Source organism: Saccostrea cucullata, unplaced genomic scaffold (assembly GCF_032062105.1).
Source record: "Saccostrea cucullata isolate Sc308-1 unplaced genomic scaffold, CSIRO_AGI_Scuc_v1 ctg8164, whole genome shotgun sequence".
NCBI lineage: Eukaryota > Metazoa > Mollusca > Bivalvia > Ostreida > Ostreidae > Saccostrea > Saccostrea cuccullata.
In genome coordinates this window covers 22,693-35,719 of record NW_026928824.1, presented here as the reverse complement: position 1 = coordinate 35,719, position 13,027 = coordinate 22,693, and positions in this window count along the sequence as shown.

Sequence of the window (13,027 nt, the reverse complement as noted above, 5' to 3'; positions counted from 1 at the left end):
TTTTTATGCTCAGCAATAACTAAATTTCAGACAGAAAAAAAATGCAGATTTTGCCGATATTCACTAGAATTTCAAAATACTTTAGAGACTCACCTTAAAACTCTCAGGACACTTTCTTTCAGGTCTCTTCTTCCTTTTATTACGAATCTTATGTCGATATTTCGTTTCGTTTGACTTGTAGACATTTTCTCTAAGTTGGTGTTGATTTTATTTTATTTTTTTACAAGGGGAGGGGGGGGGGTTTATTTTATAAGCATTTGTTAGAGTGATGGTTGTAAATAACTCCACGACCTTTAGCTTGATTGTGACCTTTGGGTCAATGGGGTCAAAGGTCAAGGTCATTTATCAAGGTCAAAGGTCAAGGTCATCAAAAGAGAGAGAGAGAGAGAGAGAGAGAGAGAGTTAAACTTGAGATTAACACTTGAAGCTGAGTCTAGATAAAGGTAATGTATATTTCTTTACTACCTTTTGAATAAGGGTCAAGGTCAGAGGTCAAGGTCAAATATGAAGATCAAATTTCAAGGTCATTTTAACCAAAACATTTGGATTTAAGCTTTTGACCATTTCTCTGGTTTTCCAATGACCTTGACCTTTGACCTTGACCTTATCTTCAAGGTCAGAGGTCAATAAATCTTTTGCAGTTGGTCCCATGACTTTACGACTTGTCGTTAAAAAGATTTTATTTCTTTGTAAACATCAGAACCTGTAAGGGGCAATAACTACTTAGAATGGTTGATGAATCCTTTCGCAATGAATAGATTCAAGAGTCTACTGAATTAGTCGTAGACATTGTTGAAGGTTTTGTATCTCTACAGTTTACGGTTTCGGAGGAGTAGCGATAACAAGGGTTTACACTGAAAGGGGCACTAACTTTTAAGGGTCATATTGGTTGGGGACAAGATGAAATCTCTTTTAAATGGTTTTAAGAGTACATATTGAAAATGCAAAGATATTTAGAATTTGATGAAGAACAAAAGAGCTATGAAATATGCTTAATTTTACATATTTTGAATGACCTTGAACCTTGACCTAAATTTTAAGGTCAAAGGTCAATAAATCTGTTGCAGTTGGTCCCATTCTCTACGACTTGTAAAGGATCTTGATAATCGTTAACATCGCAAACATTCAGGGGCAATAATTCATTGTAGGAGTTGAGGAATCCTTTCGCAATGAATAGATTCAAGAGTCTACTAAATTAGTCGTAGACATTGTTGAAGGTTTCGTATCTCTACGGTTAACGGTTTCGGAGGAGTAGCGATAACAATGGTTTTTCGCACAAAGGGAGACAACTCCGAAAGGGGTCATAGCTCATATACGTTGGGTTGTTTTTCAAAATAACTTTTGATGTCAAGTATCATGAACTAAAAGGTTTTTCGATAAGTCTTTTGGATCAAAAGTCCGTAGTAATAATAATAATAATAATAAACAGAAGCATTTCAAGAGGTCTTTCCACAGAAAGGTGGAAAGACCTAATTAGTCTACTAGTGCTAAACACATAGACTAAACATGGCCCCTGAAAATTTTGTATCGCTACGCCTTCGAAACTATTGACCGTAGAGAAGCGAAACCTAAAACAGTGTCTACGACTCAAAGGACAAGGTCATTCATTTTTAGGTCTTTCCACCTTTCTGTGGAAAGACCTATTGATTTGCTTATGTTTATTAGGTCTTTCCACCTTTCTGTGGAAAGACCTCTTGAAATGCTTCTGTTTATTATTATTATTATTATTATTTTTCCGCTATGTTTTAACCAAAAGACTATCGAAAAACTTTTTAGTTCATGATTTGAATTTACGTTATGTAAAACCTTGTTATCGCTACTCCTTCGAAACCGTAAACCGTAAAAATGAAACCTTCACTAAAGTCTCTAATTGAGACCACTCTGGAATCTATTCATTGAATCAATAATTAAAAATTTTCAAAACGAAAGTGATAATGGGACCAACTGCATAAGAATCATTGACCTTTGGTCATGAAACTTATTGAATTCAAGATAGTTTATTAGGTCTTTCCACCTTTCTGTGGAAAATTGACCCCGCTATTTTTGAAAAGTTATCGCCAATTGTCTTCAACTAATTGAGACCACTCTGGAATCTATTCATAAAGTCTAAGTGAAACTTATTGAAAAAAAAGAAAGTGATAGAGACATGGGACCAACTTCAATTTGGTCATGAAATTATTGCAAAGGTCAAAGGTCAAGGTCATTCCAAAATTGAAAAATTAAGCTCTTTTTATATCTTTTTTGTCGCTTAGCATATACAAACTGTCTTAGCATCATTAATATGTACTCTTAAAACTATTTAAAAGATTAAATTCGTATTCCGTAAAATTGACCCCATTAAAAGTTATCGCCCTTTGTGCGAAAAACCTTGTTATCGCTACTACTTCAAAACCGTAAACCGTAGAAATATGAAACCTTCACTAAAGTCTTCAACTAATTGAGAGGACTCTGGAATCTATTCATTGTGAAAGTCTTCGGTGACCCCTTCAATGAGTTATTGCCCCTGAAACTTTTTGAGTTTTACAAATAATTAAAAATTTTCAAAACGAGAAGGTGTAAGAAATGCACCCAACTGCATAAGATTTCATTGACCTTTGAGCTATATAAAGGTCAAAGGTCAAGGTCACTGAGAAATTTAGTTCTTTTTATATCTCTTTTGTCTTTCAACATATGCTTAATGTCTATGCATCATTAATATGTACTCTTAAAACTGTTTCAAACATTTCATTCTTGTCCCTTAAGATTGACCCTATTAAAAGTTATTGCCCCTTCTGCAAAAAACATTTTATTTGCAATTGCTCCAAAACCGTAAACCGAAAAGACATGAAAACTTCTCTAATGTCTGATGGGACTTTAGGCAAAACTTTTAAACTATTGACCGTTGAGAGTTAATTTAATGCTTTTGTGAAACCTTTTAAAACAGTGTCTAATTACACTACTTTGAAAACGTTTGACCTTCAAATTTAGGTCAAGCCATCAAAGGTCAAGGTCATTCATTTTTAGGTCTTTCCACCTTTCTGTGGAAAGACCTATTGATTTGCTTATGTTTATTATTATTCATATTATTTTTCTTCCGCTGATTTTTTGTTTCGACATTTAACGAAAAGACTTTTTGTTCATCGTAAAGGTCATTAAAAGTTAGGAACAAATTTGACCCAACGCGTATGAACTATGACGGCTTTCGAAGTTATTGCCCCTTTCGCAAGAAATGCTTGTTATCGCTACTCCTTTGAAACCGTAAACCGTAGAGGTATGAAACCTTCACCAATGTCTTGGATTAATTGAGAGGACTCTGGAATCTATTCATTGCAAAAGTATTCGGTGACTCCTTCAATGAGTTATTGCCCCTGAAAGTCTTAAAGCTGACAAGAAAAATTAAAAACTTTTAAAGGACAAGTGGTAAAGATATGGGACCAAGTGCATGAGATCTTATGACCTTTGACCTTGAAAAGTAGGTCAAGGTCAAAGGTCAAGGTCATTGGAAAACCAGAGAAATGGTCAATTTAAGCTTAAAATCCAAATGACCTTGACCTTTGACCTTGAAATTTGACATTGACCTTGACCTCTGACCTTGACCCTTACTCAAAAAGTAATAAAGAAATATCTATTTCCTTATCTAGATTCAGCATCAAGTGTTAATCTCGAGTTTACCTCTCTCTCTCTTTTTTTTTTGATGACCTTGACCTTTGACCTTGATAAATGACCTTGACCTTTGACCCCATTGACCCAAAGGTCACAATCAAGCTAAAGGTCGTGGAGTTATTTACAACCATCACTCTAACAAATGCTTATAAAATACCCCCCCCCCCCCCCCCTAATAAAAAAAAAAAATAAAATCAACACCAACTTAGAGAAAATGTCTACAAGTCAAACGAAACCAAATATCGACATTAGATTCGTAATAAAAGGAAGAAGAGACCTGAAAGAAAGTGTCCTGAAAGTTTTAAGGTGAGTCTCTAAAGTACAATGAAATTCTAGAGAATATCGGCAAAATCTGCATTTTTTTTTCTGTCTGAAATTAAGTTACTGCTGAGCATAAAAATTAATTAAAGCTTGCATTGGCTATTTCTGCAATTATTGTTAATATCATTCGATTCTCCTGCTCTATTACGACATTTTAATACCAAGTATTCTTGCTTTCTTAGGTGTATGGAATTTATTTTAATTTTATTTAGATTTAAATATGAATCGGCTGAAACTCGGAAATAGCGATTTTTCATATAAATTAAATTTGCACGCTCTCCGTGACACCGTTTTCTTCATGAAATGCATGTTTCAAGTTTAATTTATGCTCATAACTATGAATTCAATGCAAATAGAGATGATATTCAATCTAACCTATGAGTTCGCCATTTCTGTCAAAACGGACGCGCCTATATTTTCACAAATTGTAAACACAGTGCCGACACGGAAGTTCGAATGTATCATAAGTTCTGTATGATTAACTCAATCTATTCAAACTATAAACAAACTCAAATGATTTTTTTATATAGGAAATCTCCATTTTCATTATCCACCAATCGTTTCTCTCAGAACTATTCATTATTCCTCTCTATGTTCCATCACAAACAAATAAATACACGTGTTTCTGTACTATTTTTATTTAAATCCACGTGCTTTCATTTCTTTTTTTTTCTTCACTCCTAGTTTACGGAAAACAATGTCATCGGAGCCTGTGGTGTAGTGCGTAGAGCGCTCGCCTGGCAATCTGATGGCTGAGGGTCAACGGTTCGAATCCTGCTGGCAGCACTTATTGATTTTTTTTTTTTTTTTTTTTTTTATAACAATTCAAATTACTTGGAAACATTAAAAAAAAAAAGAAGAAGAAGGTGGAAAGACCTTCTAATTGTTCAGTGAACAATTAGTCTACTAGTGCTAAACACATAGACTAAACATGGCCCCTGAAAATTTTGTATCGCTACGCCTTCGAAACTATTGACCGTAGAGAAGCGAAACCTAAAACAGTGTCTACGACAACTTTAAAACGTTTGACCTTCAAATTTAGGTCAAGGTCAAAGGACAAGGTCATTCATTTTTAGGTCTTTCCACCTTTCTGTGGAAAGACCTATTGATTTGCTTATGTTTATTATTATTCCTATTATTTTTCTTCCGCTGATTTTTTGTTTCGACATTTAACGAAAAGACTTTTTGTTCATCGTAAAGGTCATTAAAAGTTAGGAACAAATTTGACCCAACGCGTATGAACTATGACGGCTTTCGAAGTTATTGCCCCTTTCGCAAGAAATGCTTGTTATCGCTACTCCTTTGAAACCGTAAACCGTAGAGGTATGAAACCTTCACCAATGTCTTGGATTAATTGAGAGGACTCTGGAATCTATTCATTGCAAAAGTATTCGGTGACTCCTTCAATGAGTTATTGCCCCTGAAAGTCTTAAAGCTGACAAGAAAAATTAAAAACTTTTAAAGGACAAGTGGTAAAGATATGGGACCAAGTGCATGAGATCTTATGACCTTTGACCTTGAAAAGTAGGTCAAGGTCAAAGGTCAAGGTCATTGGAAAACCAGAGAAATGGTCAATTTAAGCTTAAAATCCAAATGACCTTGACTAATGACCTTGAAATTTGACATTGACCTTGACCTCTGACCTTGACCCTTACTCAAAAAGTAATAAAGAAATATCTATTTCCTTTATCTAGATTCAGCATCAAGTGTTAATCTCGAGTTTACCTCTCTCTCCCTCTTTTTTTTTTTTTGATGACCTTGACCTTTGACCTTGATAAATGACCTTGACCTTTGACCCCATTGACCCAAAGGTCACAATCAAGCTAAAGGTCGTGGAGTTATTTACAACCATCACTCTAACAAATGCTTATAAAATACCCCCCCCCCCCCCCCCCCTCATAAAAAAAAAATAAAATCAACACCAACTTAGAGAAAATGTCTACAAGTCAAACGAAACCAAATATGGACATTAGATTCGTAATAAAAGGAAGAAGAGACCTGAAAGAAAGTGTCCTGAAAGTTTTAAGGTGAGTCTCTAAAGTACACTGAAATTCTAGAGAATATCGGCAAAATCTGCATTTTTTTTCTGTCTGAAATTAAGTTACTGCTGAGCATAAAAATTAATTAAAGCTTGCATTGGCTATTTCTGCAATTATTGTTAATATCATTCGATTCTCCTGCTCTATTACGACATTTTAATACCAAGTATTCTTGCTTTCTTAGGTGTATGGAATTTATTTTAATTTTATTTAGATTTAAATATGAATCGGCTGAAACTCGGAAATAGCGATTTTTCATATAAATTAAATTTGCACGCTCTCCGTGACACCGTTTTCTTCATGAAATGCATGTTTCAAGTTTAATTTATGCTCATAACTATGAATTCAATGCAAATAGAGATTAATATTCAATCTAACCTATGAGTTCGCCATTTCTGTCAAAACGGACGCGCCTATATTTTCACAAATTGTAAACACAGTGCCGACACGGAAGTTCGAATGTATCATAAGTTCTGTATGATTAACTCAATCTATTCAAACTATAAACAAACTCAAATGATTTTTTTATATAGGAAATCTCCATTTTCATTATCCACCAATCGTTTCTCTCAGAACTATTCATTATTCCTCTCTATGTTCCATCACAAACAAATAAATACACGTGTTTCTGTACTATTTTTATTTAAATCCACGTGCTTTCATTTCTTTTTTTTTCTTCACTCCTAGTTTACGGAAAACAATGTCATCGGAGCCTGTGGTGTAGTGCGTAGAGCGCTCGCCTGGCAATCTGATGGCTGAGGGTCAACGGTTCGAATCCTGCTGGCAGCACTTATTGATTTTTTTTTTTTTTTTTTTTTTTTTTTTAACAATTCAAATTACTTGGAAACATTAAAAAAAAAAAGAAGAAGAAGGTGGAAAGACCTTCTAATTGTTCAGTGAACAATTAGTCTACTAGTGCTAAACACATAGACTAAACATGGCCCCTGAAAATTTTGTATCGCTACGCCTTCGAAACTATTGACCGTAGAGAAGCGAAACCTAAAACAGTGTCTACGACAACTTTAAAACGTTTGACCTTCAAATTTAGGTCAAGGTCAAAGGACAAGGTCATTCATTTTTAGGTCTTTCCACCTTTCTGTGGAAAGACCTATTGATTTGCTTATGTTTATTATTATTCCTATTATTTTTCTTCCGCTGATTTTTTGTTTCGACATTTAACGAAAAGACTTTTTGTTCATCGTAAAGGTCATTAAAAGTTAGGAACAAATTTGACCCAACGCGTATGAACTATGACGGCTTTCGAAGTTATTGCCCCTTTCGCAAGAAATGCTTGTTATCGCTACTCCTTTGAAACCGTAAACCGTAGAGGTATGAAACCTTCACCAATGTCTTGGATTAATTGAGAGGACTCTGGAATCTATTCATTGCAAAAGTATTCGGTGACTCCTTCAATGAGTTATTGCACCTGAAAGTCTTAAAGCTGAAAAGAAAAATTAAAAACTTTTAAAGGACAAGTGGTAAAGATATGGGACCAAGTGCATGAGATCTTATGACCTTTGACCTTGAAAAGTAGGTCAAGGTCAAAGGTCAAGGTCATTGGAAAACCAGAGAAATGGTCAATTTAAGCTTAAAATCCAGATGACCTTGACCAATGACCTTGAAATTTGACATTGACCTTGACCTCTGACCTTGACTCTTACTCAAAAAGTAATAAAGGAATATCTATTTCCTTTATCTAGATTCAGCTTCAAGTGTTAATCTCGAGTTTACCTCTCTCTCTTTTTTTTTTTTGGATGACCTTGACCTTTGACCTTGATAAATGACCTTGACCTTTGACCCCATTGACCCAAAGGTCACAATCAAGCTAAAGGTCGTGGAGTTATTTACAACCATCACTCTAACAAATGCTTATAAAATAACCCCCCCCCCCCCCCTCATAAAAAAAAAATAAAATCAACACCAACTTAGAGAAAATGTCTACAAGTCAAACGAAACCAAATATGGACATTAGATTCGTAATAAAAGGAAGAAGAGACCTGAAAGAAAGAGTCCTGAAAGTTTTAAGGTGAGTCTCTAAAGTACAATGAAATTCTAGTGAATATCGGCAAAATCTGCATTTTTTTTCTGTCTGAAATTAAGTTACTGCTGAGCATAAAAATTAATTAAAGCTTGCATTGGCTATTTCTGCAATTATTGTTAATATCATTCGATTCTCCTGCTCTATTACGACATTTTAATACCAAGTATTCTTGCTTTCTTAGGTGTATGGAATTTATTTTAATTTTATTTAGATTTAAATATGAATCGGCTAAAACTCGGAAATAGCGATTTTTCATATAAATAAATTTGCACGCTTTGACACCGTTAAATCTTCATGATTGCCCTGTTTCAAGTTTAATTTATGCTGTATGAATTCAATGCAAAAAATGATGATTTAATCTGTTTTTCCTATTTCGCCATTTCTGTCAAAACGGACGCGCCTATATTTTCGTAAACACAGTGCCGACATGGAAGTTCAATGTATCATAAGTGTGTATGATTAACTCAATCTATTCAAACTATAAACAAACTCAAATGAAATAGGAAATCTCCATTTTCATTATCCACCAATCGTTACTCTCAGAACTATTCATTATTCCTCTCTATGTTCCATCAAAACAAATATACACGTTTTCTGTACTATTTTTATAAATCCACGTGCTTTCATTTCTTCTTTTTTTTCTTCACTTGTTTACGGAAAACAATGTCATGGAGCCTGTGTCCGCCTTACAAACTAAGGGATGAGGTTCAACCCAGTTCGAATCCTGCTGAACTTTTCTTTTTTTTTTTTTTTTTTTTTAATATTTTTAAAATATAAAAAATAAAAAAATTTTTTCAAAAAAAAAAAAAAAAAATCTTAGAAGAAGAAGGTGGAAAGACCTTCTAATTGTTCAGTGAACAATTAGTCTACTTGTTAAACACATAGACTAAACATGGCCCCTGAAAATTTTGTGTCGCTACGCCTTCGAAACTATTGACCGTAGAGAAGTGATTAAACAGTGTCTAACTACTTTAAAACGTTTGATCTTCAAATTTAGGTCAAGATCAAAGGTCAAGGTCATTCATTTTTAGGGCTTTCCACCTTTCTGTGGAAAGACCTATTGATTTTCTTCTGTTTATTATTATTAGGTCTTTCCACCTTTCTGTGGAAAGACCTATTGATTTCCTTCTGTTTCTTTTTTTCCTTTTTATTTTTTATTATTTTTCCGCCGTGTGATTTTGAGTTTCAAGATTTATCGAAAAGATTTTTAGTTGATAGGAATGTACTCCGTAAAAGATTTTTGCAGTTGACCCTGCGTAAATAAACTTTAACCCTTTTCGGAGTTATTACCCCTTTCGCAAAATAGCTTGTTATCACTACTCCTCCAAAACCGTAAACCATGGAGAAATGAAACCTTCACTATTGTCTTCGACTAATTTAGTAGACACTTCAATGATTCATAGCGAAAGTATTCGTTGACCCTTCAATGAGTTATTGCCCCTGAAACTTTTTGAATTTTATGAATAATTATAAATTTTCAAAATGAGAAGTCGTAGAGATATGGGACCAACTGCATAAGATTCATTGACCTTTGATCTTAAAATTCAAGTAAAGGTCAAAGGTCAAGGTCATTCAAAAAATGAGAAAATTAGCTTTTTTTGTATCTCTTTTGTCTTTCAACATATACTTAATGTCTATGCATCATTAATATGTACTCTTAAAACTGTTTCAAAGATTTCATTCTTGTCCCCTAAGATTAAACCTTTTAAAAGTTATTGCCCCTTGTGCAAAAAACCTTGTTATCGCTACTCCTCCGAAACTGTAGACCCTAGAGACACCAAACCTTCACTAATGTCTTAAGGGTCTTTAGACCTAACTTCACTGTATAAGTGCAAAAGAATCTGATGACCCCTTATATGAGTTATTGCCCTTTAACTTCTTTATACTTACTATTAAACCTTGTATCTTGAAAACTATAAATGGTAGAAGCATGGGGTTAATTGCATTGTGACCCTTGACCTTTGACCTTGAATATTTTGTCAAGATCAAAGGTCAAGGTCAATTCAAAAATTAGAAATTAAGCTCTTTTTATATCTCTTTTGTCTTTTAACATATGCAAACAGTCTTTGCATCATTAATATGTACTATTAAAACTATTTCAAAGATTTCATTCTTGTTCCCCAAGATTGACCCTATCAAAAGTTATTGCCCCTTATGTAAAAAAACATTTTTATCACTACTACTTCATAACTGTAGACCGTAGAGGCATGAAATCTTCACAGATGTCTTAAGGGTCTTTAGGCACACCTTCATTGTATAAGTACTAGAGGATTTAATGACCCCTTATATGAGTTATTGCCTTTTACCTTCTTTGCACTTAATATTTAAACTTATAACTATAGAACTAAAAATCATAGAGGCATGGGGTCAATTGCAATATGACCCTTGACCTTTGACCTTGAAGATCTGATCAAGGTCAAAGGTCAAGGTCATTTCAATTTGTTTTTAAATTTTCATTTTCTTATTTTAAGCCATTTTCCTTAAAATTAAATTAGAGAGTAAAATATAAAGCTATAAGAAATTTAAAAAGGTGGAAAGACCTCTTATTGTTCTGTGAACAATAAGTCTCCTAGTTCTGCAAAGCATTTTGCATAAAATGGATATTTCCTTCTGTGTTATTTTTTTTTCCTACATAATTTTTTTTCTAAATTTGAATACAAAAACATAGTCGTATAACTCTAGATTTCGTATCGCTGTTAAGTGTGTTTACCGTTTTCAAGATTATATTTGGCTTTCCCAATCCATGTATTATTATTCACAGTATCCTCCTCAGATGAAGCTCGATTTTCTAAGACTGCACAGATTTGCATTGATTTTATCCATGTGGACCTTTTGGAAAATGTTGTCTCCAAAAACACAACCAAACATACAACTACAGCGAAAAATTTAACGTTAGACACAAAATTAAAATAAAAATAAACAGGCAATGTGCTAGTATTTTCAAATTCATATTCATTCTCGATAACATGTACAGGATACCATTCTTCTTCTTTACATTAAGGGGGATGTCCGGCCACCTTTAGTGCAGTGAGAACAAAATGTAAACAATTCTTCAAATGGCTAAAATACATCATATTTTGATAAAATTTTAAGTCCTTATAATAAAGATACATTAAATATGCATAACTGAATGCATGTTGTGCATGTATAATCTATACTTTTGCAGAAAAATGCTTTTGATAGATTGATTGATTGTATGTTGTTTAACGTCCCTCTCGAGAATTTTTCACTCATATGGAGACGTCACCGTATGCCGGTGAAGGGCTTCAAACTTTGACCTTTACTCGGCACTCAGGGCCATTGAGCAGTGAGGGATCTTTATCGTGCCAACGCCTGCCGCTGACACGGGGCCTCGGTTTTTAAGGTCTCATCCGAAGGACCCGCAACTTTCACTTCAAAGTGCCGAGCGCATGGCGAAGGAACAGCTGCTACCCATTTAACGACTAGGTCAGTCGCAGCCGAGATACGAACTCACGACCTCCCGATCACGGAGCGAGCGCTCTACTGACTGAGCTACCGTGAACGGTAAAATGCTTTTGATATGCTCCTTAGAACTGCGCAGCAACAGAATTCAGCAGAGCCTTAAAAAATCCAAAATAATATGCAAACTGTGCATTAATGTCTGGGCCGCGTTTCACAAAACTATCGTAAGATTTGTCCTAAGATAGATCTATCTTACGATAATCTTAACATCAGACTTATGACAATCATAAGATTTGTCACTGCTGTTTCACAAAACTATCTTAAGTATAAGAAATCTTAAGACAAGTCTTAAGACAAATTCCATTCTTCAATTTCACAGGGATATTTAAAAAAAATGTGTTTTCACGAAGTCTTTCTTTAATTTTCTTTGAAATACTGAAATAATGTTTGCCTCATATAGGTTCTTTTGCAGATATACACTCGGAAAAAACATTTTATTGCATCAACTTTGTGTGTGTTGGGAAGAGGGTCATTAAAATTAAATTCAAATTAATTAAATCACAAAAAATTAATAAATTAAATTTGTTTAAATGTCTTTTTGCTTAGGAAATAGTTTCTTGCAAAATGCATGTGATTACTTTTAATTAAGACTACTAGTGTATCTGAAGCTAATAAAGGATTTTAACAACGACTCCTTTTCAAACACCAAATCCCGTTCATAAAATTAATCCGATGCAGTGTCTTTGAAACGCTTCAACTATACTGCAACAAAATATTAATGCTAACAGATGAAGAAGAGAAACAAAAGAAAAAAATTCAATCAAAGTTTTACGGTTTAAATATTATTTTAAAAAAGCATAAAGAAGGCATGTACATACAGCATCAAATATTACAGCATATTGAATTGTCATACACATTCCTGTGGATTAATGATGATACCTCAGAAATTAAACTTATTGATTTTCATCTAATTTTGTACGACTGAATAAAATATTTACTTTGAAATTAAATCACCACCATTAGAGACATATAAAAACTATTTATACATTATCTGCCACAATGTATTAAAAAGAATTAAAGAAAAATTCGTGGACCTATCAAATCAAGAAAAATGCACATGGTCCTAAGAAGCATTTTTTTTTGGGGGGGGGGGCATTTCAGTTGGGAGGGGGCAAAACCAAAAAAAATGTCTTGAAATGAAATGAATAAAGTGGAAAAACATAAAGTATGTACATTTTAGTTTTTCTATCGTATATTTTTTGGCAAATTATTGGGGGGGGGGGGTGTTATTGTTTTGACTGGCCGGATATAGTCCAAAGGATTGTTCTATCTTTAAAAACCGTTTTCTTAAAAGATCCTTTGGTTTTTAACCAAAATACATATTGTCACAAGTTTCACTTTCGACTTAAGACAAGTATCTAGTTGTCTTAAGATTATGATAGATCTTAAGATTATCATAAGATATGACAGTTTTGTGAAACGGCTATGGTGCGATGGTGCGTCTATCTTGCATGTCGACAGATTTGATAGAAAAATAACTTGCACACAAGGGGCAGAAATA